Source organism: Balaenoptera acutorostrata, chromosome 2 (genome assembly GCF_949987535.1).
Source record: "Balaenoptera acutorostrata chromosome 2, mBalAcu1.1, whole genome shotgun sequence".
Classification (NCBI taxonomy): Eukaryota; Metazoa; Chordata; class Mammalia; order Artiodactyla; family Balaenopteridae; genus Balaenoptera; species Balaenoptera acutorostrata.
The window spans coordinates 22,837,468-22,865,317 of record NC_080065.1 but is presented as its reverse complement, the minus strand read 5'-3'; positions in this window follow the sequence as shown (position 1 = coordinate 22,865,317).

Below are 27,850 nucleotides of genomic sequence, written 5' to 3'. Positions count from 1 at the left end.
TCTCTTTCTGACTTACTTCACTCTGTATGACAGACTCTAGGTCCATCCACCTCACCACAAATAACTCAATTTCGTTTCTTTTTATGGCTGAGTAATATTCCATTGTATATATGTGCCACATCTTCTTTATCCGATGTGCAGATTTCTAAATTGGAATATTTTTCAGTGATCAAGTGGTCCAATATTTGGCTCTGAAAGTTGGTTTTTGGAAAGGTATCATTAAAATGAGAATTCGTGTCATTTCCTAGATTTTTTCATTTTTAGATAGAGTTATCCAGAATGATGTCTGGGTGCTTGGAGTAGAAAAATGTGTGTGCTACCATCCAAAAATCACCCTTAATGTGGGCCTTTGTTTCTAACCCATTGCAGCTAACAGAGTGCATGGAATGCTAACACAATTGCCATATCTTTGACTTTTTCTCCTTCTCGGGAATTCCATGCTGAATGTCAACTGGCTCAACTTCTAAGTCTATTTTTTAGTCCATCCTCTTGTCTGCATTCCAGGTGTCAATGTAATAGTATACTAGTTCAAACCGGTGATATATTCCTATCTTAAATTACAGCAGCAATCTCTTAAGTGGTCTTGTTGATCCAGACATGTCCATTTTTAATTATCTCAAAATATTGAACTAATACAGTTTCCAAGTAAGTTCTATGTTAAAAATCCTCTGTTAACCCCAGCAAATAAAGTCTGATTCCTCAAAGTGGATTAAATGGACCTACATGACCCAACTGCTGACCATTTTTCCCTCCTGGTCAACCACCACCCTCAACTCAACTCTTCTAACCACTTTGGTCTCCAAAAATTACCTTTCTGTTTCACCTTCAGGATTTTCTATATGTTTGTCTACTTTTTTCTTTCCTGTTATCCATCCTATAATTCAAGTCTGAGCTTACATATCAATTCCTTATGTAAGCCTTTCCTTCCTCCTCTGAGACTGATCTCCAATTGCTTCTATGATTATTCCTACTTTAGCCCTTTTTATTACTGTTATTATTGTTACTTTTGTCATCCTTATTATCACTTATTTTCTATACCTATAAGCAAGTTGCATACATACTATATTCTTAGCCAAGTTTATCTATTGTTGACATTTTGCCCAATTTGTTTTATCATTTGTTCTCTCTCTCCCAATCTGTACATACACAGTGAGTATATACACACATCATATATGTATATATATATATATATATATATATATACACACACACACACACTCTTTATATAATAGTATATATAATATCTAAATATAATATATATACCCATATATACATGAACATGTATATATACAAGCATACACTATTTAAGAGTATATACATATATATGGCATATAACATAAAATATATAGAGAATACACACACACATATGGAGCATCACCATGCTTTCTCAGGGTACTTACATACAAAACTTGCATTATACATCATTCTTTTTATTCTTTTTTGTAAAATCCTTTCAGAATTGTATCCATTTATCCTAAAATCTGTGATTTGAAACTGTCATTTTTCTGTGAAAATATATTTTATTTACTTTCACCAGCTAGAATTCGCACAAATTCTCTTAATCTGAAATTGCAAAATCATACTTCCTGAAGACTTTTAAACATATATATACTTAGAAACATTCATACTTGGTGTTGAACTCCCATTAGAAATTTTTACTCTAAGGATCACTTATGCACATCATGTATCAGGTTCTTTAAATTTATGTAAGTGCATGCTCGGTTCCTCTCCCATAATGTTCAATGACATAATATGCATAGAATTTCTTGTATGTTTTAAAGCTTGCTATAATACAATTAAATGAGAAAATTTTATTCTCTTCAAGTAATATTTTCCAGTTAAAACTTCTCTTTGAAGGTGAAGGTAAATAATCATCTTTGGTGGTTGTTTTCTGCCATATTAGGCTTACTCTTTTCCCCTAAACGTAAATAACTTAGGTTAGCGTAGGTAGCTCACTTTCATGCAAACACAGACACACTTGTCATCTGGGAAGCCTGGAGAATACTAAATTAATTTAGTTATGTCAACCTTCATGAGAATAGGAAATGTACACTAGTAGTATGTGAAATTACTAATAGCCATGAAAGGTTATATTCAAGACTGCTGGCTTTATCCTTCATTTATTGAAAAAATTTAATCTATACTTTAGGCTGATTTCTACTGCACTAACAGACATACAGTGTGCTATTGAACATCCTAAAGTTCACATGAACAATAAATGTACAATAATTTCTAAGAAAATTGTTATAAATAGGATAGTGAGCTTTAGGCCAAGTTGTGAGGGATGAGTAAAAATTTGTTTCACAGAACGTGGGTCAGGGGAGGTCACTAAAGGCAGAAGGAAAAGCTTGTTTTCATTCAAATGCATCAAAGCAATAGAGCACAGTACACATGGAGGTGTACATCGAGCCTTATTATCACCTGTGAAGTTGACCTTGTACTTTTTAAGTCATTTTAAGTCTAGTGTTCAAATAAGTGTTGATTTTTGTTTTTCTGTGGAACTTATTTCATTATGCCTGACTGTGGGCAATTTTAACCTCCTTGTTCCTTGCATGATTATGATCTTTGCCTTTGTAGACAGATCTTCCCACAACATCTGTGAAAAAGAAAAGAAAGTATAGTTTTAAAACAAAATAAAGATGTTCTTTTCACTATGTACTTATGTACTACATGAGTATTACAGAAATAAAAAGATACAAGATTCCTAGTATTCTTTAATAATCACTTTCTTTATGCTCAGTCCAGCACAAGGTTCTTCTTATATTCTTCTAAGGTGATTTTTCACATTATTTTATAAAATAATACACCTCAGAAGAACCCAGCTACTACTTTTTTCACACAGACTTTGGCAACCATTGCTCCATATTTCCTAATTTTAACTTTTTTGTTGTTTTTTTTAAACTTTGTCTCCACTAGCCATGATTTATATTGATGAAAAAGCAACATTTGGAAGTTCTAATCAATGGAGCAAATGGTCTCCAGTAGTTTTTACCATTCCTGAAAATAATTTATTTCATGGGTAATGCTTTATTGGTATAAATAATGGTCCAAATATAACTCAGATGTATTCCCTAAAATTCCATAGTATATTTTTATCTTGGGGGAAAAACTATCATATATACTAGGCATGAATTGATTTTTTAAAAAGTTATCCTTATATTCACTTGAGAAAAGTATGTGAAAGGACACGGAGCTATTATATTGAGCTTATAATTATTTTCAGTTCCCACTGAGCTTAATTATTTCCAGTTCCCACTGTGGTTTCCTGCATTCCCCCTTGCAAGTTGATAAAATTTTAGATTATATTTTTCACTTGTGTAAAGTAGTTTTATAAGGATGGCACCAGTTTCCTGATCTCCATCTCTAGAGAGGGAATTAGAGTTAACAGATTAAATCGTAGAAGGGCTACGTTGTATTGAAGTAAGAATAGATTTTATAATTGAAAATCTGATTAACTATTGTGACAGGTTATTGAACAAACATAGATGATTTTTGTCCCTAGACAGACAGGCAATTGATTTTTTTTTAACATAGTTGTTTTTGAAAAGAAAATGAAATAGATAATCTATTGCTTTCTCTTAAGAGTTAAAATTTTGCAACTATGTAAACCTATTTATCTTAATCCGTGAGAGAGACAGAGTATGGTAATAGAGAACATAGCATTTAAAACCAGAATTCCTAAGTTCAAGTCTTGGTTCCACCACTTATAAGCTTTGTGATCCTGATAGTTTCCCTACTATAGCCTCCAAATAAGATTCTGACATAAGATGTGGACAGTTTTAGTACCTGCTACATGTTTGTTTGTTTGTTTTAATTTTTAAAATTTTATATATTTTTATTTTTGGCTGTGTTGGGTGTTTGTTGCTGTGTGCGGGCTTTTCTCTAGTTTTGGCAAGGGGGGCTACTCTTTGTTGCGGTGTGCGGGCTTCTCATTGCGGTGGCTTCTCATTGCAGAGCACGGGCTCTAGATGCACAGGCTTCAGTAGTTGTGGCACACAGCCTCAGTAGTTGTGGTGAACGGGCTTACCTGCTCCGTGGCATGTGAGATCTTCCTGGACCAGGGCTCGAACCCATGTCCCTTTCATTGGCAGGTGGATTCTTAACTACTGCGCACCAAGGAAGCCCCCCTGCTACATGTTTTAAGATAATTCAGTCAAATGTGTAAAGAATGCTTAATGGTACCTGCACATAGTAAGCATTTCGTGACCTATTAAAAGTTTTAAATCTGGCATATTCTTCAAATAGAAACCTCAGAAACAATGAACATGATCATGGTTCTAGTGTGAAAAACTTAAAAATGCCTTAAGTGTAAAGGATTCATAGGTGTTTTATTTTAAAAATCTTTCATGTTTAAAAATGTTCTCTTAAAATGTAACCCTCTTACACTGTTGGTTGGAATGTAAACTGGTGCCGCCATTATGGAAAACAATGTGGAGGTTCCTCAAAAATCTATAAATAGTGTTGCCATATGACCCAGCAATCCCACTCCTGGGCATACACCCAGACAAAATTATAAGTCGGAAAGATACACACACCCCTATGTTCATAGCAGCACTATTTACGATAACCAAGACATGGAAACAACCTAAATGTCCATCAACAGATGAATGACAAAGAAGATGTGGTGTATACATATACAATGGAATATTACTCACCCATAAAAAAGAATGAAATAATGCCATTTGTAACAACATGGATGGATCTAGAGATTATCATACTAACTAAAGTCAGAAAGAGAAAGACAAATGCAGTATGATATCACTTATATGTGGAATTTAAAATACAACATAAATGAACATATCTATGAAACAGGAACAGACTCACAGACATAGAGAACAGACTTATGGTTGCCAAGGGGAAGAGGGGTGGGGGAGGGAAGGATTGGGAGCTTGGGATAGGCAGATGCAAACTAGTACATATAGGATGGATAAACAACAACACCCTACTGTATAGCACAGGGAACTATATTGACTATCCTATGATAAACCAGAATGGAAAAGAATATATATATATATGTTTGTCACTTTGCTGTACAGCAGAAACTAACACAACATTGTAAATCAACTATACTACAATAAAAATTTTGAAAAAGAATGCTCTCTGTTTTTCATGTTAAGAAAATGTGCTATGGTTGCATATATTTAAGCTGTAATTCTTTTCTAAGAAAAGTTTAGATGCTGCTCCATTGTTATTTGGTGTTGGGTGTTGCTGGGGGAAAGCCTACAGATAAATAGCCTGTGGTTTTCTGCTGGTACAACAGGATTTTACTGATTTCATTGAGATACACTAAATGTAAAGATGTCCAATCAAAATTCAATGGCATGGGATAAAAAATTCTGCTCTTCTTTTTAATAGTAAGTCTTTCAAAACTAGAGAAAAATATAGAGTAATGGAGTAAACACCAATACACACAGGACTCAATTTTTTACTTTGCAAATAAGTTTCCGTATTTACTACTAGAAAATGTTAAAAATCAATTAACATTATTTGTTTTGTTTTTGATAATAGCCATTCTGACAGGTGTGAAGTGATATCTCATTGTGGTTTTGATTTGCATTTCCCTGATGATTAGTGATGTTGAGCATCTTTTCATGTGCCTGTTGGTCATCTGCACTTCTTGTTTGGAAGAATGTCTATACAGGTCTTCTTCCTATTTTTTAATTGGGTTGGTTTTTCTTTATGTTGAGCTGTATGAGCTGTTTATATATTTTAGATATTAACCCCTTATCAACCATGTCATTTGAAAATATCTTTTCCCATTCAGTAGGTTGTGTTTTCACTTTGTTGATGTTTCCTTTGGTGTGCAAAAACTTTTAAGTTTAATTAGGTCCCATTTGTTTATTTTTTCTTTTGTTAGGACATGAATGCAAAAAAAATATTGCTGCAATTTATGTCAAACAAAGTTCTACCTATGTTTTCCTCTAGGAGTTTTATAGTGTCAGGTCTTACATTTAGATCTTTAATTCATTTTTAGTTTATTTCTGTATATGATGATAGAGAATGTTCTAATTTCATTCTTTTACATGTAGCTGTCCAGTTTTCCCAGCACCACTTATTAAAGAGACTATATTTTCTCCATTGTATATTCTTGCCTCCTTTGTCATAGATTATTGACCATAAATGTGCAGGTTTATTTCTGGTCTCTCTATTCTGTTCCACTGATCTCTGTATCTTTTTTTGTACCACTATCATACTGTTTTAATTACTGTAGCTTTGTGGTATAAAAAGAAATCACCTAATATTAGAAGTCCAGTTTATGGGCGGACCTTCAAATGGTGGAGGAGTAAGATGTGGAGATCACCTTCCTCCCCACAAATACATCAAAAATATATCTACATGTGGAACAGCTCCTACAGAACACCTACTGAATGCTGGAAAAAGACCTCAGACTTCCCAAAAGGCAAGAAAATCCCCATGTACCTGGGTAGGGCAAAAGAAAAAACAGTGACAAAAGAATAGGGACGGGACCTGCACCTCTGGGAGGGAGCTGTGAAGGAGGGAAAGTTTCCACACACTAGGAAGCCCCTTCACTGGTGGGGACGGGGGGTGGGCGGGGGGGAAGATTCAGAGCCACGGAGGAGAGCACAGCAACAGTGGTGCAGAGGGCAAAGCAGAGATTTTCCCGCACAGAGGATCGGTGCTGAGCAGCACTCACCAACCTGAGATGCTTGTCTGCTCACCCACCAGGGCAGGTGGGGGCTGGGAGCTGAGGCTTGGGCTTCAGAGGTTAGATCCCAGGGAGAAGACTGGGGTTGGCTGCCTGAAGAGAGCCTGAAGGGGGCTAGTGTGCCACCACTAGCCAGGAGGGAGTTAGGGAAAAAGTCTGGACCTGACGAACAGGCAAGAGACCATTGTTTTGGGGTGCAGGAGGAGAGGGGATTCCTTCCCTGTGTGCCCGCAGAAGGCAGAGCACCACCTAAGCGAGCTGCAGAGACGGGCATGAGCCCTGGCTATCAGCTCACACCCCAGAGATGGGCATGAAATGCTAATGCTGCTGCCACTGCCACCAAGAATCCAGTGTGCAAGCACAGGTCACTACCCGCACCCCCCCTGCCCCAGGAGCCTATGCAACATGCCCCTGTCAGGGTCCCGAGATCAAGGAACTTCCCTGGGAGAACGCATGGCGTGCCTCAGGCTGTTGGAATGTCATGCTGGCCTCTGCCACTGCAGGCTTTCCCTGAATTTCAATTATGACTCTCATACCCCTCCCTCTCCCCGGGCTGAGTGAGCAAGAGACCCCTAATCAGCCGCTCCTTTAACCCCCTCCTGTCTGGGTGGGGAACAGACGCCTAAGGGCGACCTACATGCAGAGGCGGGGCCAAAACCAAAACTGAACCCCAGGAGCTGTGCAAACAAGAGAAAGGGAAATTTCTCCATGCAGCCTCAAGAGCAGAGGATTAAATCCCCACAATCAATTTGATGAACCCTGCATAAGTGGAATGCCTGAATAGACAATGAATATTCCCAAAATTGAGGTGGTAGCCTTTGGGAGCAACTGTAGAATTGGGGTTTGCTGTCTGCGACTGATTTGTTTCTAATTTTTATGTTTATCTAAGTTTTTAGTGCTTGTTATCATTTGTGGATTTGTTTATTTGGTTGCTCTCTTCTTTTTTTTTTTTTTTTCTTTACTTCTGAGCTGTGTGGTTGACAGGGTCTTGGTATTCCCGCCAGATGTCAGGCCTGAGCCTCCAAGGTACGAGAGCTAAGTCCAGGACACTGGACCACCAGAGACCTCCCGGACCCATGTAATATCAATCGGCAAGAGATCTCCCAGAGATCTCCATCTCAGCACTAAGACTCAGCTCCACCCAATGGCCAGCAAGCTCCACTGCTGGATGCCCATGCCAAACAACTAGCAAGAAAGGAACACAATGCCACCCATTATCAGAGAGGCTGCCTAAAAATCATAGGCAGACAAATGAAGGAGCAAGGTGAAACACCATGAGACCAAACAAATGAAGATGGAATAGGCAGTCAACCTGAAAAAGAATTCAGAGTAATGATAGTAAAGATGTACCAAAATCTTGGAAATAGATTGGAGAAAATATAAGAAACGTTTAACAACGACATAGAAGAACTAAACAGCAAACAGACAATGATGAACAACACAATAAATGAAATTAAAATTCTCTAGAAGGAATCAATAGCAGAATAACTGAGGCAAAAGAACGGATAAGTGACCTGGAAAACAAAATAGTGGATATAACTACTGCAGAGCAGAATAAAGAAATAAGAATGAAAAGAATTGAGGACAGTCTCAGAGACCTCTGGGACATTAAATGCACCAACATTCGAATTAAAGGGGTCCCAGAAGAAGAAGAGAAAAAGAAAGGGTCTGAGAAAATATTTGAAGAGATTATAGTTGAAAAATTCCCTAACATGGGAAAGGAAATAGTCAATCAAGTGCAGGAAACGCAGAGAGTCCCATACAGGATAAATCCAAGAGAAATACGCCAAAACACATATTAAACTATCAGAAATTAAATTCAATGAAAAAAGTATTAAAAGCAGCAAGGGAAAAGCAACAAATAACATACAAGGGAATCCCCATAACATTAAGAGCTGATCTTTTAGCAGAAACTCTGCAAGCCAGAAGGGAGTGGCAGGACACATTTAAAGTGATGAAAGGGAAAAACCTACAACCAAGATTACTCTACCCAGCAAGGCTCTCATTCAGATTTGATGGAGAAATTAAAACCTTTACAGACAAGCAAAAGTTAAGAGAATTCAGCACCACGAAACCAGCCTTACAACAAATGCTAAAGGAACTTCTCTACGTAGGAAAAAGAAGAGAAGGAAAAGATCTACAATAACAAACACAAAACAATTGAGAAGATGGTAATAGGAACATACATATTGATAATTACCCTAAATGTAAATGGATTAAATGCTCAAACCAAAAAACATAGACTGGCTGAATGGATACAACAAGAAGACACGTATATATGCTGTCTACAAGAGACCCACCCACTTCAGACCTAGGGACACATACAGACGGAAAGTGAGGGGATGGAAAAAGATATTCCATGTAAATGGAAATCAAAAGAAAGCCGGAGTAGCAATTCTCATATCAGACAAAATAGACTTTAAAATAAAGACTATTACAAGAGACAAAGAAGGACACTATATAATGATCAACAGATCAACCCAAGAAGAAGATATAACAATTCTAAATATATATGCACCCAACATAGGAGCACTCCTATACATAAGGCAGATGCTAACAGCCATATTAGGGGAGATCGACAGTAACACAATAATAGTAGGGGACTTTAACACCCCACGTTCACCAATGGATAGATCATCCAAAATGAAAATAAATAAGGAAACACAAGCTTTAAATGACACATTAAACAAGATGGACTTAATTGATATTTATAGGACATTCCATCCAAAAACAGCAGAATACAATTTCTTCTCAAGTGCTCATGGAACATTCTTCAGGATAGATAATATCTTGGGTCACAAATCAAGCCTCGGTAAATTTAAGAAAATTGAAATCATATCAAGTGTATTTTCCGACCACAATGCTATGAGACTAGATATCAATTACAGGAAAAAAACTAAAAAACACATGGAGGCTAAACAATACGCTATTAATAACCAAGTGATCACTGAAGAAATCAAAGAGAAAATCAAAAAATACCAGAAACAAATGACAATGAAAACACGATGACCCAAAACCTATGGGATGCAGCAAAAGCAGTTCTAAGACAGAATTTTATAGCCATACAATCCTACCTCGAGAGACAAGAAACATCTCAAGTAAACAACCTAACCTTACACCTAAAGCAATTAGAGAAAGAAGAACAAAAAAACCCCAAAGTTAGCAGAAGGGAAGAAATCATAAAGATCAGATCAGAAATAAATGAAAAAAAAAATGAAGTAAACAATAGCAAAGATCAATAAAACTAAAAGTTGGTTCTTTGAGAAGATAAACAAAATTGATAAACCATCAGCCAGACTCATCAAGAAAAAAAGGGAGAAGACTCAAAGCAGTAGAATTAGAAATGGAAAAGGAGAAGTAACCACTGACATGGCAGAAATAAAAAGGATCATGAGAGATTACTACAGGCAACTATATGCCACTAAAATGGACAACCTGGAAGAAATGGACAAATTCTTAGAAAAGTACAACCTTCTGAGATGGAACCAGGAAGAAATAGAAAATATAAACAGACCAATAACAACAAGTGAAATTGAGACTGGGATTAAAGATCTTCCAACAAACAGAAGCCCAGGACCAGATGGCTTCACAGGTGAATTCTATCAAACATTTAGAGAAGAGCTAACACCTATCCTTCTCAAACTCTTCCAAAATATAGCAGAGGGAGGAACACTCCCAAACTCATTTTACAAGGCCACCATCACCCTGATACCAAAACCAGACAAAAATGTCACAAAGAAAGAAAACTACAGGCCGATATCACTGATGAACATAGATGCAAAAATCCTCAACAAAATACTAGCAAACAGAATCCAACAGCACATTAAAAGGATCATACACCATGATCAAGTGGGGTTTATTCCAGGAATGCAAGGATTCTTCAATATATGCAAATCAATCAATGTGATACACCACATTAACAAACTGAAGGAGAAAAACCATATGATCATCTCAATAGATGCAGAGAAAGCTTTCGACAAAATTCAACACCCATTTATGATAAAAACTCTCCAGAAAGTAGGCATAGAGGGAACCTACCTCAACATAATAAAGGCCATATATGACAAACCCACAGTCAACATTGTTCTCAATGGTGAAAAACTGAAACCATTTCCTCTAAGATCAGGAACAAGACAAGGTTGCCCACTCAGCAATACTATTCAACATAGTTTTGAAAGTTTTAGCCACAGCAATTAGAGAAGAAAAATAAATAAAAGGAATCCAAATCAGAAAGGAAGTAAAACTGTCAGTGTTTGCAGATGACATGATACTCTACATAGAGAATCCTAAAGATGCTACCAGAAAACTACTAGAGCTAATCAATGAATTTGGTAAAGTAGCAGGATACAAAATTAATGCACAGAAATCTCTTGCATTCCTAGACACTAACAACGAAATATCTGAAAGAGAAATTAAGGAAACATTCCCATTTACCATTGCAACAAAATGAATAAAATACCTAGAAATAAACTTACCTAAGGAGTCAAAAGACCTGTATGTAGAAAACTATAAGACACTGATGAAAGAAATTAAAGACGATACAAACAGGTGGAGAGATATACCATTTTCTTGGATTGGAAGAATCAACATTTTGAAAATGCCTATACTCCCCATAGCAACCTACAGATTCAATGCAATCCCTATCAGACTACCAATGGCATTTTTCACAGAACTAGAACAAAAAGTTTACAATTTGTATGGAAACACAAAATACCCCGACTAGCCAAAACAATTTTGAGAAAGAAAAATGAGCTGGAGGAATCAGTCTCCTTGACTTGAGACTATACTACAAAGCTACAGTAATCAAGACAGTATGGTACTGGCACAGAAACAGAAATATAGATCAATGGAACAGTATACAAAGCCCAGCAATAAACCCATGCACATATGGTCATCTTATCTTTGATAAAGGAGGCAAGAATATACAATGGAGAAAAGACAGCCTCTTCAATAAGTGGTGCTGGGAAAACTGGACAGCTACATGTAAAAGAATGAAATTAGAACACTCCCTCACACCATACACAAAAATAAATTCAAAATGGATTAGAGACCAAAGACCTATATTAAGGCCAGGCACTATAAAACTCTTAGAGGAAAACATAGGCAGAACACTCTATGACACAAATCACAGCTAGATCGTTTTTGACCCACCTCCTAGAGTAATGGAATTAAAAACAAAAACAAACAATGGGACCTAATGAAACTTAAAAGCTTTAGCACAACAAAGGAAACCATAAATAAGACATGAAGACAACCCTCAGAATTGGAGAAATTATTCGCAAATGAAACAATTGACAAAGGATTAATCTTCAAAATATACAAGCAGCTCATGCAGCTCAATATCAAAAATACAAACCACCCAATCCAAAAATGGGCGGAGAGCTTCCCTGGTGGCACAGTGGTTGAGAGTCTGCCTGCCAATGCAGGGGACACGGGTTCGAGCCCTGGTCTGGGAGGATCCCACATGCCACGGAGCAACTGGGCCCGTGAGCCACAACTACTGAGCCTGCGCATCTGGAGCCTGTGCTCCACAACGAGAAGCCGCGACAGAGAGGCCCGCGCGCCACGATGAAGAGTGGCCCCGCTCGCCGCAACTGGAGAAAGCCCTCGCACAGAAACGAAGACCCAGAACACAGCCAAAAGTAAATTAATTAATTAATTAATTTTAAAAAAACAGAAACAAAAAACTAATGAACTCCATTTAGAAAAAAAAAAAAAAAAGGCGGAATACCTAAATTGACATTTCTCCTTAGAAGATATACAGATTGCCAATAAACACATGAAAGGATGCTCAACATCACTAATCATTAGAGAAATGCAAATCAAAACCACAATGAGGTATCACCTCACACTTGTCAGCGTGGCCATCATCAAAAAATCTACAAACAATAAATGCTGGAGAGGGTGTGGGGAAAAACGGAACCCTCTTGCACTGTTGGTGGTAATGTATATTGATACAGCCACTATGGGGAACAGTATGCAGGTTCCTTAAAAAATGTATGACCCAGCGATTCCACTACTGGGCATGTACCCTGAGAAATCCATAACTCAAAAAGAGACAGTTTGATCCATTAAAATTAAATGAAAAATGGAGTCCAGGCTTGAGAATTCCCTGAGCAGACAAAACCGTTTAAACCATGTAAGCAAATCTAAATCTAGCTTATTTCATGAATTTAAGAAAAAGTTAACTTGGATTTTTTCTTGTAAATGCTTCCAGTAATCATAAAAGAAACGTGTCATCTTTCTCAAAATGATATAAGATAATCAGTTTTAACCAAACATATGCTCTCTGGAAACCCCCATTGTAATAATCATTGTGAAAGTTATAATTTCCTAATTTTTACTTTAATGTAAAAATGTAATGTCATTCCTCTGAGCTTCCCATCAGTTTTGGGTTTAAATGCCCCAGTTTGTGAACTGTTCTTCCATGCACAATAAACTCTTAGTAAATACTATTTTATTGATCTAGTGGTTTTAATTTTGCTGTTTCTAGATTTTTGACTTTTTGTACTGGCATTTGTAACTCATTTTTTTTTTAGTTTTATGTATTTAAAATAATCACCCTTTTTTCTTTATGCGTCAGGAGTTAGAACAGAGCAAACGGGGGGAGCTTGTTGCTATTTCACTGTGTCTGGGGCCTTGGCTGGGAAGGCTTGAAGAAGTCATGCTCAAATCTCCTGGAGTCTTCCTCATTCATGTGTCTGGCATTTGCACTGAATGGTCCAAAGCCTACTACACTCAGCTGGGACTGTCAAACAGAGCCCTGGATAAATGTGCCCTTTTCTTGTGTCTTTAGCCTCTCACTGCATTGCAGCTGGGTTCTGAGTGGAGTATCACATAAAGGAGTGATCTTAGAGCAAGTGTTCCAAGAGAGCCAGGGAGAAGCTTCACGACTTTTACTGACCAAGATGAAAAGTCACATGTCATCACATTCTCTTGGACATAGGCAATATGGCAAGTTTGGATTCAAGGAGGCAATATGGCAAGTTTGGGTTCAAGGGAATGAAATTAGGCTTTTTTTCTTAAGGGGACGGTGACATGTTCTAGAAGAGCATGTGAATAAGAGATACTGACGTGGCCCTCACTGGAAAATACAACTTCACACAAGCTTTATTATTTTTTTTTAATTTATACCATTTAGGACCACCTGAATTATATGTATTTATTGTTTATATGCTTAATTTCTTTCTCTATACAATTAAAACATAAGCTTCATATAAGTAAGGAGGTGTCTGTTATACTAAGGAAAACAAATAATGCTCCTCATTGCTGGAGGTAACTAATTCAGGATCTTTGAGTACCGTACATATAACCAAAAAATCCTGAGTGCAGGAGCCTAATTCTCCACGTCTGTCATTCATTCCAGGCACACAGTGGAGAGGCTTAGCCTAATAAGAGGTTGATTAGTGTACCTATCACAGGTGTACTTAAACATGTGCATATCAACCATCTGCTTAGTACAGTAAGAGAGGAAATCCACGCATACATAAAAGTTTAGCTTCAGTTTGAATTTTATCTTCATTCTTTTGAAAGTACTTTAACTATGATTTATATATACATATATGATATGTGTAATGATCTACATATTTATATGTATATGAATGTTTATACATATATTTGTATGTGGATGTGTCAGCTCGGTGATAGGCATTTTGCTACATGGTATCTACACAATAGTGAAAAGACAGACTTTGTTGCTGCCATCTTGGAGATTATCTTCAAGTGAAGAATGTACATATTAAATAGGTAATCACAAATATAGTGTTGGAGAAGAGGGCTACCTGGTGTTTTAAGTGAATATAGCAATAAGAAATAATCTGTATACTGCTAATTCCATTGTCTTATTTTTAAATTTCACACTGGACTTAGTAGTAACAACTGACTATAAGCTTTGTGAAACTATTGAGTGTGTATATCTTATTCTTACTTTTTCTTCAGTAATTAGCATTGTGCCTGGTACACAGACACCTCTCCATTAGTATTTGTTAAATTAAGGACAATATGACTACTCTCTACTTCTCAAAATTCCCTTATTCCTAGGCCTATTTTTAAATTGATAAATTCTATTTTTAGGGTAGTTTTAGGTTTATAGAATTATTGAGTGGAAAGTACAGAGTTCTCATATATCCCCAGACCCCCCTGCACAAACACACAGGCATGCGCACACACACACAGAGTTTCTACTGTTACTAACTTTTTGCATTAGTGTGGTGTATTTGTTGCAGTTGATGAGTCAATATGACACATTATTACTAAGTAAACCTGTATTTTATATTGGAGCTTCCTCTTTGTGCAGTATGTTTTATGACTTTGATGAATGTATAATGACATGTATCCACCATTATAGTATTATACAGAATAGTTTCACTGCCCTGAAAATCCCCCACTCTTCACCTATTAATTCATATCTTCACTGCCTTCCATTCCTACCAAATCCTGGCAACAATTGATCTTTTTGTTATTACCATAGTTTTGACTTTTCCAGATTGTCATGTAGTTGGAATTGTACTAATGTTGTTTTTTTCAGATTGACATCTTTCACTTAGCAAAATGCATTTAATGTTCCTCCATGTCTTCTCCTGGTTTGATATCTCATTTCATTTTATTGCTGTATAATATTCCACTGTGTGGATATACCATAGTTTATTTATCCACTCATCTATTAAAGAATATCTTGGTTGCTTCCGAGTTCCTTGACTTCTTTTTCTTTTTCTTTTTCTTTTTTTTTACTTACTTATTTATTTATTTTTGGCTGTGTTGGGTCTTCGTTTCTGTGCCAGGGCTTTCTCCAGTTGTGGTGAGCGGGGCGCATTCTTCATCGCGGTGCGTGGGCCTCTCACTGTCGCGGCCTCTCCCATTGTGGAGCACAGGCTCCAGACGCGCAGGCTCAGTAGTTGTGGCTCACTGCCTTAGTTGCTCCACGGCATGTGGGATCTTCCCAGAAAAGGGCTCGAACCCGTGTGTCCCCTGCATTGGCAGGCAGATTCTTAACCACTGCACCACCAGGGAAGCCCCCCTTGGCTTATTTTTCATCTTACTTTTCTAGTTATTCATCTAGTACTTTTTTGTTAGCTTTCTTGGTGGTATCACTGTTTCTACCAGCAATTTACAGGTCTAGGAACAATGCACTTGGCTAGGGATACTTACAGTATTCTAAATATCATCTCTTGATATTTAAAGCAATTCCATGGGATTCACATATCATCCAATTGTCTGTGCATAATTTTTCTTCACAACTCTTGAACTTCTAAGGTTTCAAATAAACATTTTCAGCACTTTTCTGCATGTATGAGCCTGGGGTTTTTTTTTGCAATTATATAAAACTTAAAATACACATCATGCTGATATTTTTCTGAGAATTGTCTAGAAGTCTTCAAATTTCATTAATGGGTAATGGTTTTCCTATTCCTCAGTTTGTAAGACTCACCATGTCATTGATGTCTCTTGCTATCTCCCTACCTATTTCCAATATTCATGTCTCTGCTATTGGTAAGTTTCAGGAATCTAGCTCCACATACTGCACTAGCTATTGATAGTATTTATTTTATATGTTTATGAGTCAGTTTTTCCCACAAAATTCAAAATTTTTCAAAGTCAGGAAGTGTAACTACATTAAAAGTTCTGGTACAGAGTAGACATGTAACAGATGCTTAATTATTTGATAAAAATATTTGCAAATTAATTCTTAAACTATATTTTACCCTAAAATAAATATAATGAATTTGCTAAACTGATTTGTTTTGATGAGGTGCAGTTCCATCCTCAGTGTTCAGTGGTGTCATTTGTGGATTCTCACTGAAACTTGTTCTCAAATACCCTATTAACAATTAATCTAATTTTCAAGTTATCTAATAAAAACTAATAATGCATTTTGTTGATTTTATTAAATAATGATATTAAAATTAACTTAATTGTAAACAACAGCTTAAGGGAGAAGAGAGACAGATTGATAGTTCATACTGATATAACACTGAGTTCCAGGAAGGAAGGAAGGAAGGAAGGGAGGGAGGGAGGGAGTAAGAAAGAAAGAAAGGAAGGAAGGGAGAAAGGAAGGGGAGGGGAGAGGAGGAGAGGAGAGGAAGAAGGAAGAAAGAGAGAGAAAGTCAATATAAGAGCTATTAAATTTTATCAGACTTTTCCTTACCCTAACTTTTAAAAGCAGATGAAGGTTGAGAAAGTAGAAACAAGCTTGCCAGCATAATAAAATTTGGCAGATAATTCTGTTTTCTGACAACTTTATTTCAGGATGATGGTGCCAAGAATAAGTATCAGTTAGGCCCACCGCCCTGTCAGACTAATCGGGAAGAATCTGTCATTTTCCATGCCCCTAGTTTATTTCATATCCCAACACAGGCCTGCAGCCTGATTTCGGTATTTTTAAGGCTGTCCTTTTAAATTTAATATTCTAATAAGGGTGAACATTGTCATTCAGACACTTTGCCATCCAGTGTCATGCTAGGAAATCTGGTATGTTTCGCTAGGATAGTCATAACTGTCTCACTCAAAATGTGACTACCTTATTTTTAATTTCTTATAAATCTCACTCTATGAGATCATTTTAAAGTAGCATTAGTTAAAACTTTCATATTTTAATATTATGGTAATTTAGTCAGTGTTATTTTACAAAGGCAAGAATTTACATGCTTATTAACAGGAAAAGTTAAAAACCTGCTCTGTTAAAGTCTTTAGCAGGAGACAAAATTTCTTTTACAAAGTCTTCTGCAATTGAAATTTGTATATTCCAATGATGTTGAGGTATCCGAAAGGAATGTAGTATGAAAGCAAAGTAATATGTTTGTGGAATAAACGGACTGCTGGGCTTTTTTCCACGTTTCAAAAGCAAAAGTTATGTTTTATAATGATCTATCTTTATATTTTGAAATAGAATAATCACAAAAATATAAAATGTAGAGTTTACGAAATAATAAAATATCAGTATGCTAAATATAATGAAAAATATTATATTATATTATATTATATTATATTATATTATATTATGTGACATCTATATTTTAGGTGGACTTTGTGACCTCCCCAGATATAACACCACAAAGCAGTAACCAGTGTACTGCTTTAAGTATTAACTGTTTTTTTACATTTTGAAATAGCATACTACCATCTATCTCTACATCCATAAGTTATCAAATTGTGTATATTTGCCTATTACATTTTTAAAAGATATTTTATAAGAATGTATACTGAAACCTAAATACTAATATTCTAAATAATTTTATATAACCTTGTAAAATTAACCAGTGTTTTTAACTTAGATGTGTGATTGTTGAACAGAGATCCCCCTAAACAAACTATGCAGGTATGTTAATTTATATATTGCTGTTCACATTTTTCTCCATGCTTCCATGTAGCTTTATTTCTCTATAATAAAACTCATACTGTTTGACTTCTAGCTGCTTGAGTCCTTGTTGATTGATCAATCAAAAATTGTCAGTTCTTTGAGCTGCAAAATCATGGTTTATGTAATATTTATATACATGTAGTTAACAGTTATTAAGCTAATATTAATATGTGTCTCATGCTGTTTTCTATGCTTCATGCATTTTTAAAGCATTTCATTCTGGAGGAAAAAACAAAACAAAACAAGCTCTGAGATACTTAATATTTTGTCCACATGTTTCAGGTAAGAAAACTGAGACAGAAAGATGTTATATAACTTGCTTGAGGTCAGTTAAACTGGATTCCAACCCGAGGACACTGATCCAAACCCTATGTCACAAGCTCCAAAACTTTCTTGATTCACAACACTTTTAGTGCACTGCTCCTTTGCTAAAGAAATATCTAAGAATTCCAGTTTTTTAACTCTTAAGTCCAAAAACCTTAACAAGTATTTATGTCTTAACAACTTAGCAGTCATTTGAAATAACAATACACATAAGTTGAAAGAAAAAAAGAATGTTTTCATTTCTGTCTTCAATAACCATCATTATTTACCAATGGGATGTGTGCATTTGTTGGGCACTATATAACTTGGAATCAGATCAGACTCCACCACCCGGATTTGCAGTTTTACCCTGATTTTCATTCAGTATTTGCTTTTTATCATGGCAACTATAAAAACGTAGCTTCACAAGCATGACATCATCGAAAGTGTGTAGCATAATCAAATATTAAACTTCTGAACTCCCTCAAGCTAGTATTTTGTGCAGTGGCTGACAGATGTTCAGTATCTCTGTTTCCCTTGAAACTTTAAAATATCCTGCCGGGCCCCTGCGAGTTGCCTGTGGTGCTGTGTCCTGCCTCAGCACACAGCTTGGGAACTGCTACCCTGTGCTCTTTAGTCTCTCATCATCCTGAGCAGAGACCTAGGACCTAATTCAGCGCACATTTTATGAAATCATTCTCATGTGCATGTCAAAAATCTACCATTTCAATGATATAAAACTGCCATTAATTTTTTAAAAATTGTCTTTTATCTTAATCTTTCATATTAAAATTAAATTTATTTTTATCTTAAAGAAAATATAAATTTAAACTTCTTTTTTAATTTAAGAACCGTGTGGTTTTCAACAATGGCTTGAACTTCATTGAGCCAGTTATTTACACACGGGAGTAATTAGAGCTTTAGTGGATTAAATGAGTCCATGCACTTAAATTGCTTAACCCTCAGTAAAACATATCATAAGAGTACACGTGATATCTTTCTTCCTTTTCATAACTTTTCTCATTTTCCTCCCCCCACCTTGCAGTTGGCCTGAGTGATTGTGTGTAATTCAGAGTAAAATTTTGTCTGGAGATAAAAACCTAGAACCATTTAATAGGTTGAGGTATTCACAGTAAGAAATTTACATTATGTGCAAGGGTGCTGCCAGCTTTTTTCACACAGTAGGCTTCTTTACTGAAATGGGAAAGGAGAGGATGGGAAGAAGAGAGAAAAGCACATACATTTGACAAGTATGCCTCAAAAGAGGTCATCGATTACTTATCAAAATATCTGTGCTTACACACAGCACTTATTAGTAAGTGCTGCTTTTAAACACATTTTTAAGTTGTCCAAACTAAATTTTAGTTACATGGGATTTAGTACATGGGATTCAAATAAATGCTTTGGTGGATGTAAAATCCCACTAGGAAAAATACATTTCCTTTTAAGTAGAACAAGACCTTGAGGGAAACTGCATAACCAAAGTGGATATTATCAGAACTTGCCTGCCACCAAGTCTGCATGTTAACAAGAAGCCAGTACTTGAACTTCAGTTGCCACCAGTTCAACCCTTTGCTGATCTAGTCAATTTATTTGGCTTTTGTTATGGTCAAGGGTGTAGCATGTAATCACATTGGGAATGGTCAGCATGCAAATACAAATCTAATCAATTATATAGACCCAGTTTTAGTGTATGACCTACACAGAGTACTCTTTTCTGTTCTACTTTTAAGTCTTCATTAGTTTCTTTACCCTATCAGTGGTAGAATAAGGATTCTTATCTCTTTATTGATAATATGTGCTAATATGCTCATGTGAATGGTGACTTCATATGTGGTATAGTTTTAACTAGAATTTGAAATTCAGAGAAAATATCAATGGAATGAGAACTTCATTGTCATTTGAGTTACGTAAAATTGTATTCAAATACACAGTGAACCATGCTGTTGAATTACAGTCTCTTTATATATGAGTCTACAATAATAGAATATATTATGCCAGGTTGTTCTGTGAAGTAATTAATAACTTAAATAAGAGGTTGTTAAAGATATTTGTTTCTTCCTATCTAAATGTGAGATATTTGACATTTTACAAATATGGCAAAAGCTGTACGTTAAACATTGTAAAATATATGTAAATAAAGTATGGATAATACGTATTAATTACTTGAATTATAGCAACATCAATCCTGAATTTAAAATATTAAAATAAAATAAATGTAGAATTTCTGGGATTTGAAGACAGTTGTACCTAGGACTAATCTCCACGTTTCCTCTAACAGTAGTGCTGAGGGGGAAAGGAAACTACATAAAAATCATGCCTTCAGGGGCTTCCCTGGTGGCGCAGTGGTTGAGAATCTGCCTGCCAATGCGGGGACACGGGTTCGGGCCCTGGTCTGGGAGGATCCCGCGTGCCGCGGAGCAACTGGGCCCGTGAGCCACAGCTACTGAGCCTGCGCGTCTGGAGCCGGTGCTCCGCAGCAGGAGAGGCCGCGACGGTGAGAGGCCCGCGCACCGTGATGAAGAGTGGCCCCTGCTTGCCACAACTGGAGAGAGCCCTCGCGCAGAGACGAAGACCCAACACAGCCAAATATAAATTAATTAATTAATTTAAAAAAAAAAATCATGCCTTCAGCATAACTGGAAGGCAGAGAGTGCCTGAACTTTAAAATAATATAAGTAGAGACAGAAAAAAAGAACAATTCACTGCATGGAATTTCTCCCAGTCCTGCAGTAACTGCACCCTATGACAGGGCAAGTGTCAAGCAAAGACTGACCTAGAAACACTGAATGAAAGAGAGAAGAGAACGAACAGTGGATCCTAAGAATGATCTCAGTTTGTCACCAGGAAGACTAAGTCCCCTGATGTTTCAGTCTGAAATGCAAATTGCATCTGGCAGTTCAATGCATGGACAAAATATGTCCCCAAGGAAGGGACTAAGACATTCATATGATTTAAAATGACACTTGTTGAAACTCATGGGGAAAAAAAAAGTCAAAAAGGAAGGGAAAATGCTCTTTGGCTATTAGATGCTGGAGGGGGAAGAAGCAAAAGAGAACATTTTAGGGCCTGCACATCCTAAGGGACCTGAAGTTTTAGAGGACACGTTAACTCCTGTCCCATCATCAAAGCAAACAAAATAAAAGCAAAAACAAAACATACTAAATAACTGAATTCGCTATACTCAGAGGATAAGGATGCCCAAATTAAGAAGCCTATAAACATCACAATAGCACAAACATAAACAATAGCAACAAAAAATTAACACCTCTTGCAAAAATCAGAAAACAAAATTCAACACTTATCAACTGAGTGGAATTTTCCCTAGAAGTACAGGCATAAAGCAGAAGAAAACTTGAAGACACCTCTCCAAGTGTGCTTAAGTATATTCAAGCAAATAATTTTTTAGACTTATAAAAAATTCAACTTCAGAGATACAAAAACTAAGTATATAAATAGACAGAATAAAAAAGAATAAAGGGAATTCATTAAACTAAAGCAAGAAGTGAAAGAATACATCATTTTTCTTAAAAGTAAAGGATATATAATGCAGGTACCTAAGAGAAAATAAACTAAAAAAATAAATAAATAAAGTACATTGAAGAAAGATAGGAAAACAACCAAAGGAGTCAAAACAAATTAGGGAAAGAAAATGGTTCAAGAGAAAGTAGGGGGAGGGGAAAACAGGCAAGAGGAATAACTTTGTGTTTTGGATTTTCTGAAGAAGAAAAATAAAACAATAGAATAGAATTAATATTTTAAATTATAATCTAAGAAGACTTTCTGGGGAAAAATCTGAATTAATATATTAATATATCCCACTGGGTACCTGGGAAAATTAACCAAAACAATCAACTTCAAGATATATCCTAATAAAGCTATTACATTTTAAAGAAGAAAAAAATCCTTAAGTCCCAGACAAAGTGATAAAACTTCTTTTAATGAGAAAATGATTGTGCTGTCATCAGACTTTTCAAAAGCCACATATGAACAAAATACATACAAATGTAGCATTTTTTGAAATTCAGTGAAAAAAAGTTGAACGAAATAGAAGTCCTCCCAGTATCTGCAGGGGACTGGTTCCAGGCACGGATAACAAAATCTGAGGATACTCAATTCCCTTATATAGAATGATGTAGTATTTGCATATAACATCCTCCAGAATACTTTAAATCATCCCTAGATGGCTTATAATACCTAATACAATGTAAATGTTATGTAAATAATTGCCAGCATGTGACATATTCAAGTTTTGCTTTTTGGAACTTTCTGGAATTTTGGGGGGGGGGAATATTTTTCATTCATTGTTGGTTGAATCCATGGATGTGGAACCCATGAATATGGAGGGCCACTTATTTTATGACAAGTCCACCTATCCTTAAGAATCAAGACTATAGAAAAATTATTTCCTATATATAAAAATTAGGGAATTCTACTTCTATGCAGACATTTTGAGGAATCTAATATTTGATTTTGCAACTTTTTTTGAGCCTAAAATTATTTCAAAGTTAAACATTGAAAAATAAGAAAATCACTTCAGAAGGATATAATAATAGTTCTATGAACCAATAAACACGTTTTGAATATAGAAATTTGTCCAGTGTTAATCATCATATATAAGGTTGTTTATCATATAGTGGAAGTCAGATAAGGTGGAGTGAGAAGGTAGAAGAAAAGGTTATAAATGCCATGGAAATACATTGTCATTATTTTGTTTGAAATTTTTGGAATATATCCAAAGCAAATAAAATGTATATTTCAAATACTATTGTGAACAAACATTTTAGTGTTCTTTGACTTACTTTAATCAGGAAAGATAATCAAAATTTGATCACACCTATAAGAGAAAATAGGAATAAATGGGATAGAGATATTAAACTGAGATTTATCATTCAGTTACAGCTCTAGAGATATACATCTGTTTAGCACCTAAATATTAATTTATAGCTATATTTTCATTACCAATTGATAGATATTTCATGGTTATTATTTGTGTATGTAGGCAGATTTTCCTTTTATCCAGTGATACCTGGAGTTCATATAAACTCAAAGTTTGATATTTAAGTAAATATGCAGAACATACTTTACCTTGTATTCTTAAATAAGTCTATAACCAACAGAATTACCAAAAATTATCCAGTTTTCAAACTAAAACATTTTGTGAGCATCTCCCAGTATTACAGTTTTTAAGCCAGCCCTAGCAGCTGCATTTCTGAAATTGGCGCTTCTCCAAGTAGCACGCTTCGTGCAAATGAACCCAGATGAAAAGAATTGAAAATAGCTAGTATGTCAGTTAACATTTTTGTAACTGCATAAGCAAACAGCACATGAGATCTTTATCTTTCAAAACATAACTGGTAACTACTGTATCTTTACACAACAATATTAAGATGAGTATTTGGGGGTTACTCTTTAACAACAGAATTTTATTCATGATATTCAAATGATAAATTCATTATTAATCTGTCATTAATATAAGAATATGTCAGCAATTTAGTTCTTACAACAAACACTTTAAAATCTGTGTTAATACTTAGATAACAGGAATAAAGGAAACAATATCAAGTGCTTGTTTAAAATCCCATCCTTTTGCAAGTTTATTCAGAAATAGTGCTTAGCTAATTACACATTATAACTGAAACAGCCAATGAATGGAATGTGTAATCAGAAAGCAAATGCAAGTTACTGAAAAATCAATTAATATCAAATTTACAAAATAAACTAGTTTTTGAATATGAAATAATAATTATCATCCTTTACATACTAAAATAATGATGCCAAGTATGAATATATTCAATATGAAAATATTTTATGATTTCATCATTTTACAAACAAAGCTTGCATAAACATGTGGGGAGAATATTACTTGAGGTTTATCCAGGAATGGCAGACATACAATCTCCCCCTTAATGGAAACCTGTGAATACAGCATTGCATTCACCTCATAGCAATATCTGCTTGTAAATGGAAGAGTAACAAATTTAAAACTGAATTTCAACCATTCTTATTTAGGAATTGTGATGAGAAAAATAGTATACTTCAATATTAGTGATTTGTTCCCTTTCTCAGCTTTACTGCAGACAATCTCAGTGCACTGTGCTCAACTGCTTCATGACAGACCTCTCTATTGCAGCCAGTGTGCAAAAGGCCCTCTTGTGATTTATGCCAGATTCATCAGAATAACAAAACTAAGGCATATATTTGTAAGTCTATAGCTGAACAGAGATCACCCAAACATTTTACATACTATATTCCTTTTAGATATTTATAACACAATAACATTAACCTTTGATGTAACAGGCTCATTTTCCTGAAACAAGAGTATAGTTCAATTTAATAGTAGTAAAGTTATACATTTAGGTACCAAAGTGAAAGAAATCACCTTACCATAAGACACACATAGCTTCTAATTATTCTATATTCATCCTTTGTAAATTGTGTCTCCAAAAAGTTTGAGAACATAGAAAGTTTGTTCCTCAGACATGGACTAATGCATCTTTTTTTTTTTTTTTTTATTCTGTCAGCATTGGTGTTATTTATCATTGGACATTTTTCAACATTTTTCTTAGTTACGATTGTAAAATGTGTACTATGGAAAATGCATGAATTTTCATGCCATGTAGAAATGTATTACCTCTTATTACCTATTTTTCCACAGGCTTATATGCATGTTCTGAGGGTACAAAAAGGATTCTTAATATTAGCGTTCAATTATGACATGAATAACTTTGTAGACTTCACTCAGTGTTTGTTACTTCAAAACAGTTACTGGTTATTGCTAAATCAACTCAACTGATGAATTGACTAAAAATGCTGGCAAGTTCTCAAACAGTGGTTGGGTATGTTAGGTGTGCTTTAGAATATTTCTAATTGTTTCCAGACTTTGAATTTGAAAAGTAACAGATATAGAGTGTCCTATTATAATTCTGTCAATGATCAGTATTAAAAGAACAACTACCAAAAAATCACTATGGTTTTATTAAGCAAAAAATGTTTTTTCAACAAAAATATAGGAAAAAAAGAATTATAAAGGATAATCATTTCAGTCAAATCACTTTCATATTTATTAAACATCTAAAATAATGTCTTTATTTTTCTCATCTTTCATCAGTGATGAAAATTATTTTTAATAAATAAGAATTATCTCTTCACTTTTTTAACCACTCCTCTAGACTGAACTAAAGTGTCTGTACTTCCCAATTAACATTTATTCAGTACCCCAAATTAAAGATTTCAACACTGAAACAGATTATAGTAATATAGGACACCTAGCATGAAAATATGCTCAGTGATGAATGTGTTGGCATTTTGACAACATAGCACTTTAAACTTGTGCCTGGTGAAATTATTTTATCCAGCATTTAGACTATTTTCTTCAGCATCATCCTGGAGTACACATTGTCTTGCATAATTACATTTTTTCACTATCTCTCTTCTTCTCATAGAATGTAAGCTCTAGTTGAGCAGTGACTGTCTTTTTTGTTGTTGTTTGATTCTACATCCTCAGGGTTGAGAAGAGTACTGGAATGTTGTTCGTATTCATAAATATAGACATACAATTTTTAAGTGAGTGAGTACTTAAAAATTAGTCATGTCTCACATCATATATCATTTGTTCATTAATTTAAACTTTTAATCATTATATATGTATTATTAAAAGTAAAGGAGGAACAATTGTGAACCTAAAACTGCTCTAAAAGCAATAAAGTCTTAAGAAAAAGTGATGAAAAAATAAAAACATTTCTGATAGAATGTCTGCACATCATAGTTGATACATTTTTCATATCTCTTTATGTGCCACGTATATTAGAGTACCCATGTGTATAGAACGAGTAGTCGAACAGATTTAACATAGTCCAAAATTCAGTGAATGTGCAATCTTTAAACATTAGAAGCAACCCCAAGTAGCTGTCGCAAGAGATGAAATGCATTTATAGTACCCAGGAACTGTCTTGGAATCAATGTTTTTTATCCAACAGAGGGTACATTTCACATAAAATTGAGTGATGAATAAAATAAAACCAACATATATTTTATACCAGAGGGTTAAAGAGAGGTCACAGAATACAGAGACAGAAGGCAAAGAAAAACAGAAAACTTTGATATCTGTATTGCAGTGAGCATTTTTAGAGTGTAATTGAAGGAAATAGAGTTTCCTTTACAGTGCACTTAGTTATGACCATGCACTTCAAGTGAGTTGTCAGCCAATAAAAATGAGAGAAGAGTGACATCATGGAAATAGTGTTAAGATATCTGATAAGAAAATAGTCCCTGGTCAGTGACCAACGTAGATCAAGCACAAAGTGAGATTCATATGCTAAGAGTAAGAGGAATTCAGTAATGAAAGAAGAAAATTATAAAACGGAATTTTTTATTTGTAACTTTCAGAGTTCCCTGGGCAAAATTTGAAGCTAGTCCCTCACCTTCAGAGCACGAGCAGAACCCAATGAAAGAGGCAGACCACCCCAGATTGGTAGGTGGCAATTTTAATAAGCCAGGAAACTTATTTATGTACAAGGCTTGTCGACAGTAGCCTCAAGACAAGTAAATTTCCAATTCGCCCACCAGAACCTTGTAAGTTTTCATAGAGGCCTTAATGAGGTTCAGTCACATATACCACCCAGAAGGTGTCAACAACATGTTACTCTCTCAAGGCTGTGTCCGTGAAAACTGCTCCCACTGTGGAAATGGTAGACAGAATGTACACTTCAAGACAGGAGAGGGGTGAAGACCCTCCTATTGCCTGAGTCCAGCTTAAGGGTCAACCAATGGTCACATCTCTCAGTGACGTCCTCCAACAGGAACAGAAAGAAATGATGTTTTTTTCCCTTAAAGATGTAAAACTTGTCATTGTCTTCAGTTATGAGAGGAAAAGAAAATCAATGTCAAAACTCTACTGCTGAGTATAAGTAGATAATTTATTAAATTATTTTAGAACGATAAATAAAATAAATAGTATTAGTTCTACATCATGTCCTCAGGTTTTTTTTCAAATAAGTCGGTTATCAATTTCTTGGTATCATGTTTTAAGAAGTAAGACATTTTGGGAATTTGTGTATAGAGTGGTATCTAACTGGTTTTGTCCTTGCCGTCAAGGCTACTCTGCCCTTCATCTGGTGTTGTCAGCACACCCCTACTGCAGCCTGTGTTCTCACTCCCTTTCTGTTTCTGTGTGGATTTACTAATACGTAATCCAAGCAAGACAATTAATAGAGACTTTTTACAGAATATCATTTCTTATTTCTTTCCCAAAATTTTCTAAATCAGCTTCAAAAGTAACCACTAAAGATGGTAGAAGATTACTAAAATGAAGTTGATTATAATCGTCAAGCCAAAATAATTGTTTCTATCATGGATACTTAAAAGCATGACAGAACAAGATGCAACCTATTTTTGCCCAGAGAGGTTTCAGAATCAGATTAGTCCAAGAAAGGTGACTTTGTTTATTTCAATTATCTTAACAATTCAATTCTGGGTTTATTGTAATTTAACTGTACTATGGTTTGATTCATTCTTTTAAACCT